Genomic DNA, 14,973 nt, shown 5'->3' with positions numbered 1-14,973 from the left:
TGAGGCCCCACCTCACAACTTACAGAACTTAAAGGATTTTTTGCTAACATCTTGCTGCCAGATATCACAGCACACCATCAGGGGTCTAGTGGAGTCCATGCGTCGACAGGTCTGGGCTATTTTGACAGCAGAAAAGGAAACCAACACAATATTAGGCAGGTGGTCATAATTATATGCCTGAACGATGTATGTTGGTGAGAAGGTGGTGTGCTTGGGCATCAGGTAATGACAGCGAGCCTGATTAGCAAGGTGTATCCATAAACTGTAATGCTGTTAGCACTGAGAGACCAAGGTGACAGTAGAATTTCATTTACCAAATGTAACCCAGGTCCCACGTAGCTATGGTAAAGCTAGAGTATATAGTACAATGAGACTGGGCCTGGGTTCGTAGTGCTACTAATAATGATACCTGATACCCTCTAATTTAACTAATAAGGACCACCACAACTGTACTTTACACAAATTTATCCCTCACCGGGTATTTATTTAGACAGCAAAGAAATTAATATAAACAGTTACTTTTATAAAATGAATTGAATTAAAATAAACAAACAAAAAAACACTGTAAATGTGACTACATGGATTATAAATAAAAGATTATCCACACAAAATACCTTTTTCTTAGGTGCCAACTGTTATTTCAGTTACAACAGCTCACACCTTTAAAATGGATTTCAACCTTTGATAATAACTTTGATTAAAACTACACACTTACTCAATTTAAACCGAATTTGTAACAGTGGGCCCACACACACACACACACACACACACTTTAACCTGTCCACACTACACCTGTAGCACGTGCTTGTTGCAGGCCTGATTCGAAGTTCGGGTGCGGTGAGGCCTAAAACTGATGGCCGCTTCACTCAAACTGAGCCATAAACAAAATACGTGCACTTTAGTTCCAGTTAGTACTCACGAGTCCAATGAGTTTGTTAGTGGGGCAATCAGAAACGGGCAGTTAGTTCACCAGTAGTGAAGACAGTCAGGGGTAAGAAAACAGTCAGGGGCGAGGAAACAGCCAGGGGTGAGAAAACAGCAGGGTCCATCCGGGCAGAAACCTCTCTCTCCCTCTCCTTTCAGAGCGTCCCTCGGCTTCTAAACATATTAAAACACTTGAGCTACAATACCAAATGCTATCACATAACGATTTAGCATTAGCATGCTTTGACTGAAAATCACAGAGCTAAACATACAGCATGGCATCACAGCACATAACGCGGTAAGCTGCGCTAGTTAGCATCACATATCACGCTATTTTATCACTATAACGAATAGTTACAGTCCAAATGTCAAGGCACACAGTCTCATTTACCTCTTGCAGATCACAAATAAGTAATATCAGGACCACGGGTAGTCGACCTCAATGATACACTTAGATGCAAAATCCACACCACGGTTGCCTTACGATATCTCTCTCTTCGGACTTAGCTTCTGTGTCCGCTCCCACAGATTCACACAAACATTACCACTCGTCCCGCCCCCATAACAGAGAAGAGTGACATTGACTGGCTCGTCAGCACAACAACCAATGACAATACAATATTGAGATAACTGACATTAGATGGGTAAATAATCTTAGGTTACACCCCAACATATTGTGGCGTGTTGGGGGAGCGGCTAGTTCTCTCCCATCAAGCCTTGGGACGTGTGCTGCTGTTTGGATGTTCTTGTTTTGTTGTTTATAGTTACACTACTTTTAACTGTTATCCTGAATGTTGTGTTTGTACTGTGGTTCAAAGGCACTTACAGTTGTTGTTTTATAGAATGAATGCAACCATGGATGAGTTCTGTTATGCTGTTGATGACCCTCGAAGCACAGTGTAGCATCAGTGTGTGTTGTAATAAAGAGCTCCCCCTACCAGCTTGGGGTTGAATAACAATCTCTCTGTGAGCTTCTTTGTAAAGTTTCCTCTGCATGCCACATTGGTGTCAGAAGTGGGATTCCAAGAGCATGGCCACTATGCTGAAAGAGGAAGAGGAGCTGAGGAAGATTGAGGAGCTTATCACTCACCTGGAAGCAGTGAATGGAGCACAATCGAAGAAGCGGGTAGATCCCCGGGCAGCAGCAAGCCAGCCAGGGGAAGACCTGTGGGGCTTACCAGATGGAGCCTCACACCCCCGCCCACTGGGGAGCTGTCGGAGCCGCCAAGGCATGCTGCAGGCTCCAAGACCACGAGCGACCAGCCGCCGCTGCCATCAGGGGCTCCTGTCCGGGGGAGCATGAAGCTGCCACGCTATAATGGGGAGGCACCTCCAGAGACCTACCTTATCCAGGTACAGCTGGCTGCTCAGCTAAACGGTTGGTCAACAGAGGAGACAGCTGTCCAAGTTGCCCTCGCCTTGGAAGGCAGGGCCCTGCAGATCCTCACAGATCTTCAGCCAGAAGAGCATTTAAGTTGGCCTGCTGTTGCCAGAGCAATGCAGAGCACGTTTGGCCTCCGTACACATGCAGATGATGTCCGAGATAAACTTGCTAACCGCCCACGGAGACAAGAGGAGAGTCTGGGTGCCTATGCTGCTGACCTATGTCTTTATGCACGTAGAGGGTACCCTGCTTTTGATGCTGCAGCACAAGAAGAGCTTGCTCTCCAGGCTTTTGTCTGGGGTCTCCAGCCAAAAAGACTACAAGAGCACATCTGTCTGCATGCACCAGAAACCCTGGCGGCAGCTCTAACTGAGGCCGAAAGAGTGGAGCATGTGCTCAGCCCAGGTGCACGCAGCCCTGGCATAAGTCACCAAGTGCGCCAAACGGACTACGAAAGGAGCGACCAGGCGGAGGAGGCCCGCCAAACCACCAACACACCACCCTGGCGATCTCGGCGAGGGAATAGGCGAGCAGGAGGCCAATCCAGGGGTAACTGCCATCGGTGCGGAGAACCAGGCCACATCGCACGCTACTGTCCAGCACCAAGCCCACAAAGCCTGGCACCCCAGCTGCTGTTAAACTAAGGCGGGGTGGCACAACGGAGGAACTGCCCCCTGCCACCACTCTGTCCTCCAAATCACACTTGCGGGTTGGCCGGCTCGGCCAGACACGGGGACTGTATCTGGACTGTGACCTTGCCGGCACCACCTGTAGAGCCCTGATAGACACTGGATCCACGCTCTCCTTAGTACAGGCTGGAGTCCTCCCTGGTTCTGATGGCCCAATACCGCAGGGTTGGCAGCCTACTCAGCTCCACATCACCACAGTCACGGGGGAGCGTGCCAAAGTTAAGGGGGAAAGATCCCTCCCGGTGACTGTTGCTAACTGCACCGTGGACCACCAGTTCTGGCTAGCCAGCATCCAGGACCAATGCATCATTGGCCTGGACCTGCTAGCCAAATGGGAGGCCACAGTGGACGTGTCCCGAGCAATCCTTTACCTGGGCACGGAGGCTGTGAAGCTCCACACCACAACGGAAGTCCCGCTGCCTGCCTCCACCTTTTCAGCCAGCGTCAGGAAGCCTGAGGACCTGTCGCCGCTGGCGGGGGAAGGGGCCTCCCCTTCACCAGCAGTACCGCAACTGTCTGCAGAGACCAAGCAAGCTGTCGAGGACCTATACCAAAGGAGCTGCGAGGGTCTCCAGGCTGATCAGCGACGGCAGCTGCGAGAGATACTCGACTTGTTTGCCGACATCTTTGCAGCCAAGGATGAGGACTGCATGCAAACCAGCCTGGTACAACACGACATTGACACTGGGGCTGCACGGCCCATCCGCCTCCGCCCTCGTCGCCTTCCCCTTGCCAAGCGTGCCGCAGCAGAGCAGAAGATCAGGGAAATGGCAGAGGCGGGCATCATCGAACCCTCAAACAGCCCCTGGGCAGCCCCGGCTGTACTGGTTCGGAAAAAGGATGGTACCTGGCGGTTTTGTGTCGACTATCGTCTACTCAACAGCATCACACGCAAGGACTCCTACCCATTGCCCCGGATTGACGATGCCCTCGACGACATTGCTGGGTCCTGCTGGTTCAGTTCCCTCGATTTGCGCAGTGGCTACTGGCAGGTGGAGCTGACGCCAGAGGCCCGCCCAAAGACTGCTTTCTCCATTGGCCAGGGACTGTGGCAGTTTAAGGTGATGCCCTTCGGCCTCTGCAATGCCCCAGCCACATTCGAGCGCCTAATGGAGAGGGTTCTGGCTGACATCCCCTGCGACCGCTGTGTGGTCTACCTGGATGACCTCCTCGTCCACGCGACAGACTTCGAGAAAGCCTTGGCTAACCTGACTGCTGTTTTCCACGCTATCCGCCAGGCTGGCCTTCGCCTCCACCCCAAAAAGTGCCATCTCTTCCGAAAGGAGACGACCTTCTTGGTCACGTTGTGAGCGGAGCAGGGGTTTCCACTGACCCTGCAAAGGTGGCCGCTGTGAAAGACTGGCCCATTCCGGGCAACATTGCTGAGTTGCGGAGTTTCCTTGGCCTGGCATCATACTACCGGCGTTTCGTCAAGGACTTTGCTACCATTGCAAGCCCCCTGCACTGGCTCACACAGAAGGGCCGGGAGTTCCATTGGAGTGAGGACAGTGCCGTGGCATTTGATCGGCTCCGATCTGCACTGGTTGAGGCACCGGTGCTAGCCTCCCCAGACCTGCAGCTCCCTTTTGTCGTGGACACCGATGCCAGCAACACAGGGGTGGGGGCTGTACTGTCGCAGGAAGGCCCTGAGGGGGAGCGGGTCATCTCCTACTACAGCCATTCCCTCAGCAGACCGGAGAGGAACTATTGTGTCACCCGTCGAGAGCTGCTGGCCATCATCCTGGGTCTCCGCCATTTCAGACCCTACCTCTACGGGAAGAAGTTCCTCCTGCGCACAGACCATGCGTCCCTCACTTGGCTGCTCAGCTTTAAAGAACCGGAGGGACAGCTAGCCCGGTGGTTGGAGACGTTGCAAGATTACCACTTTGAGGTCCGTCACCGGGCGGGACGTCTCCACACCAATGCAGATGCCCTCTCCCGACGCCCTTGTGAGGAAAAACAGTGCAGGTACTGCCAACGCTTGGAGGACCGGGAGGGCATGACTTCAGTGATCGCGTCACCACAGGGCGGCCCTGAGAATGACTCTGTTCCAGGTGGGCATTGTAGCAGTCTTCAGGTCCAGTCCGCCGCGGGGGATACTGAGGGTCTGGAGGCCATGGATCCCCAACAGCTGCAACACAACCAGAACCAGGACCCTGCCCTTTCCCAGGTTCAGTGTTGGATTGGAGCCGGTCAGAGACCATCATGGCCACATCATGGCGGTGTTCAAGGAGGTCTGTCAGCGGCTGGGTACCAGGAAGACCCGGACGACGCCACTGCACCCCCAACGCGATGGGTTGGTGGAACGCTTCAACCGCACCCTGGCCACCCAGCTTGCTATCCTGACCTCCCACCAGCAGCGTGACTGGGATCAACACCTTCCCCTGGTCCTAATGGCCTACCGTTCTGCAGTCAAGGAGTCTACTAAGTGCACTCCAGCGGCCTTGATGTTCGGTCATGAGCTTCGTACCCCAGTGGACTTGGTGTTTGGATCTCCCCCCGGGCCGGAAGTGTGCGGGGACCCCGGGTTGGACTACCTCCACAACCTCCTCGCCCGGCTCCGAGAGGTGCATCAGTTGACCAGGCAGGCTCTCCGAGATGCAGGTTCCCGGCAGAAGCGAGCTTATGATACCCGCTGCAAGGGGGAAGGACTTTCGCCCGGTCAGCATGTGTGGGTCTACAGCCCGGAGAGGAAGAAAGGGCTTTCTCCCAAACTGATGAGCCAGTGGGTTGGACCCTGCACTGTTCTTGAGAGGCTGTCCGACGTGGTCTACAGGGTGCGGCTGGTCAAACGGAACAGGGTGGTCGTACTCCATCGCGATCGCCTGGCACCCTATCAGCCCTTGAGTCCATCCAGGGAGACGTCAGGGTCCCAGCTTCAACTGCAGGCCCCCAACCTGGCCTCGGAGGCAGCTGGGGGACCCACGGAACGTCCTCAACGAAGCCGTCGCCTTCCCCAACACCTCAGAGACTTTTCTATGGACATGCCGGTTGCTGGGGACAGCTAACCACTCAAGTGGGGGCTGTGTGGCGTGTTGGGGGAGCGGCTAGTTCTCTCCCATCATGCCTTGGGACGTGTGCTGCTGTTTGGATGTTCTTGTTTTGTTGTTTATAGTTACACTACTTTTAACTGTTATCCTGAATGTTGTGTTTGTACTGTGGTTCAAAGGCACTTACAGTTGTTGTTTTATAGAATGAATGCAACCATGGGTGAGTTCTGTTATGCTGTTGACGACCCTCGAAGCACAGTGTAGCATCAGTGTGTGTTGTAATAAAGAGCTCCCCCTACCAGCTTGGGGTTGAATAACAATCTCTCTGTGAGCTTCTTTGTAAAGTTTCCTCTGCATGCCACAATATTTATTGTGCACAGAAAATAACTCTAAATCATGAAACCCTTTTAATTATTGGACTCTTAACTGTAAATGAAATGCATTTGTACCAAAACATATGATTTTTAAACCTTTTATCAACTATTTATATCTTAACCATTTTTTTATAACAGTAGACTTTTTTCTTTATACTGCAAGCCCGAATAATTGCAGACAGGGCTACACAAAACTGCAACCTAAACGTCTTGTACAAGCTGTACCTTCCAGGAAGTCATAATATTTGTTAGATTATTCAATTTCAAATGCTTCAAAAGGCAATGGTGTTATTAACAAGAGAGCTTCAGGTCATTGATTCAAATTAGCAGAAATGAGTTGCAGTCAGTCAAAGCAGCCTCACCCAGAGTTTCAGTCTTGACAAAATATGGGTTTAAAGTTATAAAGAATTCAGCTGTGATGAAAGGAAAAATAAGCTATAAGTTATTTTATATCAGGACTGATTCCCCGTTGGAGCCAGAGTGAAGTCGGCCTTAGAGAAACTTCAGCTTTTTGGCATTTATTGTTACTGATTTTATTTTAAAGCTCATGAAGTCGTGGCTTAGTTCATGTACACGGTTAATAGAAGCAAGACAAATGGATGGTTTTAACCACCACGCAATCAACGAACGCGACCAAAGTACGTCTAGAAATTTCACACGTAGAGAAAAGCACACACGGGCAGTTATTTTAGCTCCTCGCCATTGTTTATAGAGCGATAGAGAAGAGATTGTGCTGGGTGAAAACTGCATTAGATAATCCCTGAAGCAAGCCCAAACTGTAACAATAACAGAGCTATCATCACCAAAACTATTTCCTACACACACGCACACACACACACTGCATGCACTCTCACTTAGACGCACACACACACTCGCGTCCCCCGTCCACAGTCAGATTAGTGTGGGAATGTTTGTGCCAGCAGCGAGCGTCTTGTGCTGTGTTGATGTTGTGATTGGGGGGGGGTGTTTAAGGTTGAGGATGACTCATCTGACATACACACACGCTCACGTACACACAGCGCGCGCCCACAGTAATCTAGATAAAGTTCATCACTCACTCGGCCTCTCCTTCCTCCCTCTCGTCCTCTGACAATGCTTACAGCTCGCCAGGATTTATGCTCACCATTTCTCTGCTTTAAACATCTTTATATAAACGCTTTAATCCTAAACGCCGCTCCAGGAGGAAAACTAACAGTGCTAGCAGAGACGGCAAATTAATTGAAATCGTTATTGGAGCCGGTTTTAAAGTGGTATTTTGTCTCGACACTGTATGTGCATTTCATTAGGACCGGCTAAGCTCATGACGAGCCGGGGGCAAATTTGGGGTCCGTGCACGGAGCAAAAGGCAGATCCTTCTGTTTGTTTTCCGTCCCCACACGTCTGTCTCGTTTAGTTTCCGAACCCAGCGGGCGATATTATATTCACGGATATATCTAATCTGTGTCAGCTGATCATGCTTGGGAGGACTGACTTATGTTTCGCTTCACATCCTCGCTCTGTTGGATCACACAACGTTAGCACAAGCTAAAGCCAGTCACAAAGTTAGATTTTTGTCTTCAGTTGTATATTTGTTTGAGACTTGAGGGCAGTCAGGGTAAGACCAGAATGTTGCTAATTTAGAATGAATATGTTTTGGGGTTTTTTTTGTTGCTAGTTGCTAACTTTAGTGGTTTATTACTTTACACATTGCGGGTTCCCTACAGCTGGATTGGAAAACAAAACCAACGAGTTAAAACGGTCGGAGGCCAATCTTGAAACCCATCCGCTGATTTCTGATGATGTAACCTCTGTGGGTAACAGCCAGTGTGTTTTGTGGCTTCCGATGTAGCTGGTGAATGTTTGAATGGGCAACTGATAACCAGGCCAAGACTTCCTGTTTAGTGCACCTGTCAATTTGTAGGACCAGAGCTAACTAATTTGAGATCAGTTGACCCTGGCTCTGGTTGAGATTTGAACATTTTTACCATCTTTTTTGTTCTTTTACGCAGTGTTTGTTTAAATGCAGCCACAGTCCGCTCATTCCTGAGGGGGAGAATACAATAGAGCAGCCACTTTACAGTTATGAGCATATACCAGTTAGTGCACATCAGAACAAAATTTCAGTGCACTGACTTATTATCGGGCTAATACAATATAAATAAATAAATCTAAATCTAAAAGTATAAAATATAAAAGAGAATTGAAGATATATTTATGTAAAAATAGGAAAGAATTGTCAAGTTTATTGTGGATTAACCACAGAACTTTTTGAGTCTTTACACAAAAACGGTCAAATGTTGCCCCGAACCGCTGGCGTCTAAAACATTTACAAGAAACAAGAAGGCTTCTGTTACCAAATATATCCTCATATTTTATCATAGACTGTGTAGAACTGAATGAAACTGCAGCTTAGTTATAAAATTATAAGTAATGAACAAAAAATGCAATTTAGCACAGCTTTAAACTGCAGTCATGGCACCAAATGACCAAGATTTAAAAAACATTTTGAGCTAAATATCAGACCTTAAGATATCAAGTCATATACACCGATTATATCCTGGTAAATGGAGTGGTTCTTATACTCTACTGGAGTCCTCTGAGTGCTTTATACAACTTGCCCCATTCACATCCATTCATACAAGCACAGTTTTCTATGCCCAAGCACTTTGTACCTAACATTCACACTCTGATGGACGCATCGGAGTGCAACGTGGGTTTAGTATCATCCCCAAGATCCACACTGTCATGAACAAAATGATATATTTTTTTTAACAAAAATGTTAAACCTCACAATTTATTGGGTTAACAGCACTGAAAACACCATTTCCAGGGTATAACCACCAATCAATTGATTCAACATGCGCTATGGTACCAGTCATAGACGTTGGTTGCTACTGACAACAATAACTAAAGCAGTTTCGATTTTTCAAAGAAGTGTTTAGGGTGGACATATATGCAATATATTTAGTTTTATAATTCATATTCATTGTTAACTAGCTAGCTTCAAAGTCTTTATGCTAGCTAGGCTAGGCTGGCATAAGGACTGGCAAGGGATTATTTTAGGGTGCCACATGCCACCACAGTAGATCCACCCCTCTCTGCTAATTCTGCTATGATATGAAACATGTTATGCGATATGTCTTCAAGATGCTGTGTTTGAGTTTTTTGCCCCTGCTGCCACAATTAAACTCAGGAAGTAAGACAAATCATATCAGGGACATCAAGTGAAAGCACCTGCTAGGGGGGGAGCCTGATTATAACAGGGACACAAAACACGAGTCAATACAGCTGAATATCTTCACACCATCAGAAACTAAACAAAACTTTGCTTTAAACAACTACTGTATGCGCTTGACTATGACTGGGTCAGTGCTTTTCTGTGTCCCGGTCTCAGGGTTTGCAAATGATTCTCTTCTCTGAAGACTCAGGTCTTATTTTAATGCAGTGCAGCACACGTGGACTTTGTACTGGCCAACAAAGGTTCCCTGGATGGTGGATGAACTGTGTTGTGATACTTTTGTACGTTTTGTGTTTATCAAACTTTTCGCTCCTATTATTAGCATCAAGTACTCAGTTGGAACCCCATATTTGGAATTTGTACCAGTCCCATCCACTGTTGCTGCTTTTCCCCTTTCCTAGCGCTGCGTCAGATACAGCTGAAAGTGCAGGCCGAGGTCATGTACAGGACCACATTAGTCACAACACTGCGCGCATCTTGAAATCGGACCCATGAGAATGAAGCAGGAATTATTATATTATCACAGGATTCACACGAGACCCGGCTTAGAAGTCTGTCTTCAGCTGGTTGACATCTACAGACCTTTAAAATTTTGCAAATGTATCTCACGTTCTCTTGATCGCAATGTCCCGAGACTGTCAGACTTTATGACAGTTCCTGCCTTGACAGCGGGACTAGTTTCCCATTATTACATCCACAGACACACTAAAACCCTCCCCACAGTGAAAACAATCATGCCATCATGACCGGTAATCACTACTGCTTCTCCTTAAGAAGCATTCAAGGAGATGCCAGGTGGAGGAATGATGGGCAGACAGATGGTAGCGAAGTCCGAGTCCCGAGCACTGGGAAAGTCCTAAGGGAGAGATTTGTTCTGCACTCCTCTGCTACGCTTCACTGTCCCTCTTTTCTCCCCTCCCTTCTCCCTCTGTTTGACTTCCCTTTCTGGCCTGTGATTTGTTTTGTTCTCCTCTTATGTTATCTGTTGCTCTCCTCAGAGGGCTAGTGGATACAAGGATGGACAGTGTGTATACACCACCCTCGAGTGTAGCATCATATTCACGCCGCCATGGTTGAGAGTGTGTGTGTCTGTGTGCACCGTGGGTACACGAGAGATGTGTGCATGTGTGTGTGTGGGGTCTTTGAGAAAAAGAAAGGACCAACAGGACAAAGAGCTGGCATGAAGACGAGCATGGCCTCACTCCACATTCACGAGACAATTTTACTATCTTTCCTGTTGACAGCAACTATCGAAGCACCCGGGGAGTAAAAGCCTCGCTTGGAGAAAATCCTCCCACTACAAATGTAGTTTGTAGCCCACACAAAGTGAACGTCTTTTTTTTTTTTCAGCATAAAGGGAGAACAGCTCGGCGCAGTAATCCGCCTTTCTGGTGGCAGCCATTTTAGAGCCTCGTCTCGTCGTGGTGGCATTGTGGTGCAGTCCCAGTTGATTAACATGTTGTCAGTAGCTGTGGCTGTGTCTCTCTGCTTCTCTCTAAGCCACTGTGCAAAGACAAGACACAAAATTGGGTAATATATTACTTTGGAGACCTGTGATTGGTTAGAATGGGGGACTTTATTGCATGTTGTGAATACAGCGCATATGGTTCTGATTTTGGCTACCTTTCTTTTTTTTCCCTTCCCCGAGCTGTAGCACAGACGCAGACATCCAGCCGCACACATGCAGATCCATGCAGACAAACACAGAGAAATATGCATCCTAAACACGCACACACAATAGAAAGCATTGTATATAAGACAACTTTGCCATTCTGACCACACTTCCTGATGGCTAATCTTGCAGTTAATTGCCAGGCATGATCAGTGCGCCATTACTGAGTTTCCTTGATTATAAATCACGTGCTGGTCATGGGCTCATTACTTTAATAGACCTGCACTGACTACTATACATTACAACTGAGGAACCAGGATCACTGCTCTCTTTAATGGCTTGTGACATCTCTTTGTTGGGATATTCAAAACTCCGAAGAGGACTGCGGTGGCCTGAAGCTTGTTGTGGTCCCTCAGAGGAAGTGCAGGCTCCGTTGTTAAGGGTTACAAACATATGAATGCTGTTCATAATTAAGGAGCTGACACTGCCAAATGATACAGTTGACTTAAATTATTGATGAGAGTCAAGCATACATGAACTGAGGCATTAAAGAGGATGTAATGTGGAAAAAAAGAAGATAAATTGGCGAACTGGAGACCAATGACATATAGTGAAGCTGCCAGGAAGCTACTGAGTAGAAAGATTTATGGAAATTATTAATGAAGTCAGCAGCCGTTGGAAGATGGTTTGAAGATGAGTAGATCGTACGGTTACTTAAGAGTTGTGTGCATCCATAAGGAAACAAATGTAATCTACTTCATATCTGAAGACTGTACATTATACCCGGTGAGGTCTGAAGCCACAACTCTAACCCTCTGTACTGGAGAACAGCAAAAAATGCTTTTTCTTGGAAGCATTTCTGAGCATGATAGTTATAATTACTTCTCTTTTTTTCTATCCCATGTTTGCCAATGCTTGGACAACAATTTTAAAAGAACAGAAATTACGTATTGTGCTATCATAGGGTTTGGCATCATCACCTATGATGACTTAGACCTCACAAAGTTCATTTCTTTACCTACGTGTATTTGAACAGTTCTGGGGAAAAGGTCCAATGAGGACGCTACAATAATAATTGACGCTATAATAAGAATGAAAATAAGCATTATAGCTTTAATTTAGGAATTAAACCAGCCTTACCCTCTGGTCCAGGTTGGATAGTGTATAAGGTGACTTGACTCCCTCGCAGGAGTCCATGATCTCACAGTCGTAAACCTCCACGGGCTCCTGCTCACTTCTACACAGAGTACACACCCAGTCACCTCTGTGGAATACACAGGACCACAGTCCATGAAAAAATACATTAAACCCATATGTCATATATCCAGATTTGTATGTTCACACAGCACTTACAGCGGGAAGCTGCTGAGAGGAGGTATATGACAGCCTATGTGATAAACTTTGGGGCAGCGGTCACAGCAGAGCAGCTCTCCTCCGTTCAGACAAACAGCGCAGAAATCTTCACTCTCCTCAGTCCCAGCCTCAGCTCCAGGCTGCTGGGCGGATGAGTCGGCCTGTTCTCCCAAGCATCATTGGACGCTAAACCAAAGGCACGCACTTCCTGTGTTGAAATGTAAAGCAGTGGAACTTCAAAGTAAAAGTCAAAGTAAAAAGTTTAAATATCTCAATTTTTTTCAATTTATTCTTAATGAAGTCTGTTGGCCTTCATGAAATCTATCATTCTGCCTTATCTGTGGTTGCTATGTAGTATATGGTTTTATGAAAATACTTTAGCCTTAAATAGGATTGAACTGGTTTCTGAGTTATAATCCAACTGTGATGTGGGTTAGATTTAGATTAGGTAGCTACAACAGGTCATGATAATGGTAGATAAGAGGCTGCAGGTTTGTGGCAGGTTGTCTTTGGAAGATTTCTCAGCATGCACCACCCAGACCTCCACAATCACAATTACAATATAGGAATTTTAAGTTGTGCTATCAAAAAATATAAATGTAATGCTAAGTATTACTTGAGTATTGGCACTTTAATACTGTCGTTGCCTTTACCATTGGTACAATGATTATATTTTAGTTGTCATATTCCAGGTATCATCAACATTTACTGCCTTAAACTCTGAGGATTCACTTTCTTTGTCAACATAAAACAAGTGCATGTTTTTAACAAGGAAGATGTTAAAATGGAGATAAAAATATTGGAGGTATGTCCTCCAATATGAAGGAAGGTATGAAAATATCCTCTGGCTAAGCTCCGTGGATAGTCCTGAAAGACAAAAACATAATGCTGGAATCGTTCTCCGAGTCACTGAGCAGTCACTGTTGCAGTCAAAGCCAACAGTGGAGGGACACAGTGAGCTTTACATGTATGTAAAGGCACGGTGCCCACCTAAACTGCTGAGAGAATTGGCTTTAAGGTAATGGCAAAAGCACTGCATTCACAGCACGCAATGCCAAGCCACAAACACTTCACACAAAACAAAATCTTGAACTTGTACAGCAGCTGTCGTGAGAAAGAGGAGCAAATGGCACCCAGACACACAAACTCACACATAGCATCAGCTGTGCAGTTTGATAACTTCCACGAACTTGTATAAGTGTCCTCACAACCATAATGAATCGATAACTTCAAATACAGGCAATGCAGAATTACTTTTACAGAGTCTTTTATAGCTTTTCAAGCTCATTGTTTATACTTCCATAACTATTAAGTGTTGAAATTCACTGGTCTGCATTAGGCTCCTCAGATACATGACACCCATCTGCTGTTGGAATCTCACTGAACTAAATGAACAGTCTTTATTTTACCATGTGGCAGAAAGGAAAGTGGCTAAATCCGATAATTGCTAATAATTTAAACTGTTAGCTAAACATGACCAATAAATGGTTGACATTATTAGCTAAAGTATCAGATTTTTTTTTTCTGATTATAAGGCGCAATATCAACGAATGGGTCTATTTTCAGGCATAAGGCGCATTAAGCGAAACAAAACAATCAGATTAGTCAAATTTTATTCAACTCATTCACAATAACTCTCTTCTTTTCAGTGATCTAATTCTTGCAGTAGGTGGGGAAAATTGCCAGCTTTTCTTCGTAATCCTTTGGCAGTTGTTGAAAGATGGTAGTTCTTGTGCGGATGGAGAGATTATACCTTTTAATGAAACGGAAACACCAGGAATGACCTCCTCGAAGTCTTTGATCTTCATGTCACTTGCTACCGCTGTTGCCTTGAGACGAATAGAGATGAATAGAGACGCGTCTACCTGCTGTTCTCTGTCAATAACCCACTGTTCAGTTTTGTCCTCTAACTGTCGCCATCTCGCTTTGTTCACTCTGGAACTCTGTTCGGTCTTCTTTACTTGGCGCAGGTCATCTTCTTGCTTTCTCCACTTTCGTAACATTGGTTCATTAATGTTGAATTCTCTCGCAGCTGCCGATTTTCGAAAAAATTAAAGAATTTTACGTTATCATCCGAAAAATACAGTAGTTGAAATAGATAATATAGCCAATTCTACTTCCTAAACACAAATAGATTTAATTAATACATACTTAAAAATGACTTCGCATTAAATTATTTTTTAGTATTAAATAAATTGCTCAAAAGAAAGCCACCAAACATAGTGCACAAAAGTTATATTATTAAGATGAAATGTAACAGCATATAATAACAGTATCTATAGTAAATCAAAGTAATGATTAACCCTCTAATAAACAACGTAATTGCTGAAGTTAAAAAATCAATAAATGCATGAAATAGCTAAAAGTAACATATAAATGGTATGTAAGCTACATACATCCAAGCCGCTGTCCCTAGAGCTTTAGTCTAAC

General features: G+C 45.9%; 1 long non-coding RNA gene across 2 annotated transcripts; it reads right to left on the bottom strand.

Annotated features, from left to right (window-relative positions):
• Positions 1–10,991: 10,991 nt before the first annotated feature.
• On the bottom strand, positions 10,992–12,726 carry LOC309712694. Of its 2 annotated transcripts, none has more exons than XR_014278361.1 (3): positions 12,544–12,726; positions 12,331–12,454; positions 10,992–11,081 (listed from the first exon to the last, which is right to left on the bottom strand). It is a non-coding gene; the product is annotated as an uncharacterized lncRNA (long non-coding RNA). The 2 variants fall into 2 exon arrangements; XR_014278362.1 differs by lacking the exon at positions 10,992–11,081 and adding an exon at positions 11,217–11,226.
• Between the last annotated feature and the right edge of the window lie 2,247 nt (positions 12,727–14,973).

This window comes from Aulonocara stuartgranti (genome assembly GCF_965226115.1).
Source record: "Aulonocara stuartgranti genome assembly, chromosome: 8".
Classification (NCBI taxonomy): Eukaryota; Metazoa; Chordata; class Actinopteri; order Cichliformes; family Cichlidae; genus Aulonocara; species Aulonocara stuartgranti.
This window is presented reverse-complemented; position numbering and strand designations above follow the sequence as displayed.